Below are 6,226 nucleotides of genomic sequence, written 5' to 3'. Positions count from 1 at the left end.
CTGCTAAAATAAAAAGGTGGATGAGACGGCCAAACGTCAAATCAATGCTGAGCACTTCCAATTTCTACGTACGTTTACATTTATTTGGCATGGGATTAAGAGAAAAGGATTTCATTATCACTCAGCAAAACACATCCTGAATAATGTTTCTAAATCCAGCGTCATCAACTAAAACAAGAAAAGTGTCCTCGTCTTCGAGGTTAACACAAAGTTACTTTACACCAGCTGAACTCTGGTATCAATCAGGCCTAAATGGATGAAACTTGTTGAATGTTTGATATATTCAGGATATATTCAGTGAGCTGGACAAAAAACACCACGCTGCATTTTAATAAAGCAAACCCCATTTAGACAAGAATCCCAAACAAAAAGGAGGTATTTTTAGAGGGAAAGATCAACTTTTGTCATTTAATTTAAAAAGTTTTGGATTGTTTGATGTCCAGGGGTTTAGAGTTAATGATTCATAGGAAACGTTTGATATGGATATGTGTTAGTTATGATTTATTTTTGCATAGCAGGTCATGAGATTGTGTAAAATATGTACATTTTTCCATGAAACTAAATGTGTCCATGTGTAGAATCTGTTCATTTCTCTGCTGCGTCTTTGTTTTCTCTCTGCAGACCAGGTCGGAGTCTAATCAGCAGGACGGGATTCACCTGGACCACATCAGACCAGACTTCAGGGTCCCCCATCCACTGTTTGAGTGTTCAAGGTCATTTATTGTAGAACATTTGTCCACTTTCTTAGTTTGTCCAGCCCCTCTGCAGCGTTTCATTCAGCTTGATTAGTGAATGGAGGTGAACCATCTCCACTTAGAGACCACTAGTCTGACTGAAGGAGATCTAAAGTCTTTCATATAGTTGATAGAAATCAGCAGCTGGAGCCTCTATTTAAGGTCTGCATTGTTTTTCAGACTATGTTCACTCCACGAGATGCTTCTTAACGACAAGCTCGTCCAGTGAGACGGCGTTTTATAGACCTCGGCAGCTCTAAGCCCCGCCCCCAAACTCATCCCACTGAAGTGACTTCAGCCGTGTGAATCCAGTCAGCTTCTGATTACGTCCTCAGTCTCATATATATGTATATATATATATATATATATATATATATATATATATATATATATATATATATATATATCTGAAGCCTCAGTCCAGAAAAGTGCAGTCCTAGGAACAGCCAAGATACTGCGCAGAACCCTCAAACTCCCAGGCCTATGGAGCTTGAGGATGACACAGATACCACCCCACCAGGGGTGAGAAGGAGATTTATATATATATATATATATATATATATATATATATATATATATATATATATATATATACATATACACTCACCGGCCACTTTATGAGGTACACCTGTCCAATTGCTTGTTAATGCAAATTTCTAATCAGCCAATCACATGGCAGCAACTCAATGCATTTAGGCATGTAGACATGGTCAAGAAGACGATCTGCTGCAGTTCAAACCGAGCATCAGAATGGGGAAGAAAGTTGATTTAAGTGACTTTGAACGTGGCATGGTTGTTGGTGCCAGACGGGCTGGTCTGAGTATTTCAGAAACTGCTGATCTACTGGGATTTTCACCTACAACCATCTCTAGGTTTTACAGAGGATGGTCCGAAAAAGAGAAAATATCCAGTGAGCGGTAGTTCTGTGGCCGACAATGCCTTGTTGATGCCAGAGGTCAGAGGAGAATGGCCAGACTGGTTCCAGCTGATAGAAAGGCAACAACTCAAATAACCACTCGTTACAACCGAGGTATGCAGAAGAGCATCTCTGAACACACAACACGTGGAACCTTGAGGCGGATGGGCTACAGCAGCAGAAGACCACACCGGGTGCCACTCCTGTCAGCTAAGAACAGGAAACTGAGGCTACCATTCGCACAGGCTCACCAAAACTGAACAATAGAAGATTGGAAAAACGTTGCCTGGTCTGATGAGTCTGGATTTCTGTTGCGACATTCGGACGGTAGGGTCAGAATTTGGCGTCAACAACATGAAAGCATGGATCCATCCTGCCTTGTATCAACGGTTCAGGCTGGTGGTGGTGGTGTAATGGTGTGGGGGGTATTTGCACACTTTGGGCCCATTAGTACCAATTGAGCATCGTGTCAACGCCACAGCCTACCTGAGTATTGTTGCTGACCATGTCCATCCCTTTATGACCACAGTGTACCCATCTTCTGATGGCTACTTCCAGCAGGATAACGCTCCATGTCATAAAGCGCGAATCATCTCAGACTGGTTTCTTGAGCATGACAATGAGTTCACTGTACTCAAATGGCCTCCACAGTCACCAGATCTCATCCAATAGAGCACCTTTGGGATGCCGTGGAACGGGAGATTCGCATCATGGATGTGCAGCCGACAAATCTGCAGCAACTGTGTGATGCTATCATGTCAATATGGACCAAACTCTCTGAGGAATGTTTCCAGTACCTTGTTGAATCTATGCCACCAAGGATTAAGGCAGTTCTGAAGGCAAAAGGGGGTCCAACCCGGTACTAGCAAGGTGTACCTAATAAAGTGGCCGGTGAGTGTATATATATATATATACCTGTATATATAATTGACCCTTCTGTCTGTACTGTATGTCTGCTGCCCTCTAGTGGTTACAACACCTCTTGGACATGCACAGCTGTTCATTCGTCCATAATATGCATCACATGTCTGTTTGAGCACAAATGTATTAAATCAAATAATAAAACAAAATAAAAATAACACTAAAAAAAGAAACAAAGAAAAGTGTAATTTGTCTTTATTGTTTAAATTCACCAAAAAGTTTTTCTGTATAACTACATCCAACAGCATTCATGGTCGCCGTCACCGTGACCCTCATCAACGTCCCTTAGTGGCGATAGCGTGACATCATCTGTCTGCTGGCCACCAGGGGGCGACTCCTCTCTGGTTGTATAGAAGTCTATGAGAAAATGGTCCTACTTCTCTCTGCTGGCCACCAGGGGGCGACTCCTCTGGTTGTATAGAAGTCTATGAGAAAATGGTCCTACTTCTCTCTTGATGTATTATCTCAGTAAACATTGTAAACATGAGTTTATGGTCTCAATCTCTGGTTTCAAGTCTTCTTCAATCCAGCATGATGTTCATTTTGTTTTATGGTCCATTGAGAGTCCAACAGACCAGAAAGCAGGGGATGCTTTCGGGGGCGGAGCTACTTACCACTGTCACAAAAAGAAATATTAACGCAAAGCAGACTGCTGCACTCTCGTTGCAGTTGACGCGTTACGTTAACCTTCTCGTTTACGTCCAGGGTTTAGCTCAGCTTTAGCTAGCGTCATCAATGACTGCTAGCATTCTACATACATGCTGGATTTTAAGAAGTATGTAGCCAGGTGGGACTACTCTGAGATGTTTACGGAAATTCAAATCTACCATAAAAATTCTCATCAATCACAAAACAGTTGTGTGCGCGTGTGACTTCTGATCTCTGATTGCCGCCGGCTCAGTGAATTAACTTGGTTCAAAGAACCGACTCTTCGGTCATCTCTACCCAGAACAGCAAACGAGTGCTCAAGATCGGCCAAGTGATGACAGGTTTTTTTTCAATGTAACAATGAATGTGGGAAAACCGGAGTGCCCGGAGAAAACCCGTTTCTAGCACCTCTTGAGGGTAAAATCAGACCTTGAGCTGAACGCCACATTTAAGGGCTTTTTGTCCACTTAGTGAATCGGATGTTAAGATTCACCAAATGTGTGAAAACCCTTTTCTAGCAACACGGAACAGACACTGGTTTTACCCGTATGCGGATGTGTCTGAAGGTGTAGACCACAGACAAGAAGAACCTGCCGATGGCGCTGGTCTTTTTTGGTTGCGTGACTCGCGTCAGATGATCTGTGACAGAGAAGACTATGTAGGATTCAACTGCTGGTTCCTCCAGTTGAAGGCAGAGCAGCACACTTCGTCTCGCCGTCCTTGCTTCCTGTGTGCATTCCAGTACCTGTGCTTTCAGTACCGGTGCTTCAGAGGACATGACATGCCTTGCAATGATCTTGCTGACGCAGTCGACCTCTGAGTCCAACCACCACTTGAAAATTACCATGAAAATCTGAAGTATGAAGCCAGGTGGGACTACTCTGAGATGTTTACGGAAATTCAAATCTACCATAAAAATTCTCATCAATCACAAAACAGTTGTGTGCGCGTGTGACCTCTGATCTCTGACTGCCTTTGTTCGGGTTACTGAAGCTGGATAACTGAAAGATACCTGGTATGTTGAACTCACTGAGGAGGACAGGCCTCAGATCGGAGTTTAATCAGCAGGACAGGATTCACCAGGGCCACATCAGACCACAGACTTCAGTCCCCCCAGAGATGGGACGACCGACTCCGTCTCACAAACCGATCGGACCGGTCGGTCTCTCTGAAGAACCGGCCGTTTGATTCGATCTCCGGTTCAGCGGGGGCGGGGGCAGGTGGGGAGGGGGGGATGCTACCGGTTGCTGCTTATGTCTCGGTCATGAAGTCAGTTGTGAGTGGCAGTTCATACGACCGGTTCACAGCAGTTGTATATCGCCAGTAGAGGCGCTAGTGGACCAGGAATCTCATGTTAAACACCATAGAACAAGACGGGTTTCCTGCTGCCAAGCCGGTAAGCATATGCGGCCACTGGGACACTAGGCGAAAGGAAAATTATATTTTAATAAGAACCGACTCATTTACTGCCAACGCTCGATTCCGCCGGCTCAGTGAATTAACTTGGTTCAAAGAACCGACTCTTCTGTCATCTCTACCCAGAACAGCAAACGAGTGCTCAAGATCGGCCGAGTGATGACGTTTTTTTTTTCAATGTAACAATGAATGTGGGAAAACCGGAGCGCCCGGAGAAAACCCGTTTCTAGCACCTCTTGAGGGTAAAATCAGACCTTGAGCTGAACGCCACATTTAAGGGCTTTTTGTCCACTTAGTGAATCGGATGTTAAGATTCACCGAATGTGAGAAAACCCTTAGGCCCGACTGCGTTTTACCCGTATGCGGATGTTTCTGAAGGCGTTGCCCACAGACGAGAAGAACCTGCCGATGGCGCTGGTCTTTTTTGGTTGCGTGACTCGCGTCAGATGATCTGTGACGGAGGAGACTATGTAGGATTCAACTGCTGGTTCCTCCAGTTGAAGGCAGAGCAGCACATTTCTTGCATCCTTCCACTTCTTACAAAGGTTCTGGAAAACCACCTTGTCACAGTTATTTATGGTTTCTGGGGTGATAATTACATTGGCATTCTTCACTGTGGCCCATATTATTTCAACAAGATGCTGCATAATGGCCACAATGTTTGGGTGGGCAATGGTCAACTGCAGTTTTGATTTCTTGATTAGCCGCGTGAACAGCTGCATCACGAATGACTCAACAGATTGTCTCGCCGTCCTCGCTTCCTGTGTGCATTCCAGTACCGGTTCTTCAGAGGTCTTGGCATTCAGTGCAATGATCTTGCTGACGCAGTCGACCTCTGACTCCAACCACCACTTGATAATGACCATGAAAATCTGCACTCTGTTCTGGATGTCGGCATACATGGGACCATGTGCCTGAGGAACCACCACTTCCCCGCTCGACTCCCCGCACATCGGTTCTAAGGTGAGCTCGGGCGCAACCTCCCCATGTGTCAAGCGGGCGTAGAGGAAGTCAGTCAGTCGCCGCATGAACATCAGCTGTTGACGTTTTCGGAATGACTTCTTTTTCCAAAACCCCTGGGGTAATTCATGGACCACGTTCGCGATGTCCCCCACGATGTCCTCGTTGTGGGAGCTGCTTTCCCCTTCAGGGTCCTGGTGGTATTTGGTCTTCAGGACTCCCAACGTATGATGCAGAAACACTTCCACAAATTGCTTTGCACAGAACTTCTTAATCTTGCTATTTGCCCTTTGGGGGGATTCGTGTTTCGTTTTATTTTTCATTTTTTGTGCAGCGATGTCCTTTGCGATCACCTCTGCGAGCTCTCTGATCTTCTGAGATCTTTCAAATTCCAGTTTCCTGTACTCCGTGGGTGACATGTCAACCACGAAAGGATCCATTAACTCAATTATCTCCTTCTCAATGGTCTTCCTGATGGACCAGATGAGTCTTTTTTGGTTTCCACATGGCTCCTGCTGTTCCTCCTTGGTGCTGCTTGCATTCTGGAAGAATCTCGCCTCTTCAAACATGGTTATGGCGTAATATACCAAGTGACCAAGTCTTTCGGGGGGCGTGATGGACGGCTCTCCTG

This window comes from Eutrigla gurnardus (genome assembly GCF_963514095.1).
Source record: "Eutrigla gurnardus genome assembly, chromosome: 9".
Classification (NCBI taxonomy): domain Eukaryota; kingdom Metazoa; phylum Chordata; class Actinopteri; order Perciformes; family Triglidae; genus Eutrigla; species Eutrigla gurnardus.
This window is presented reverse-complemented; position numbering follows the sequence as displayed.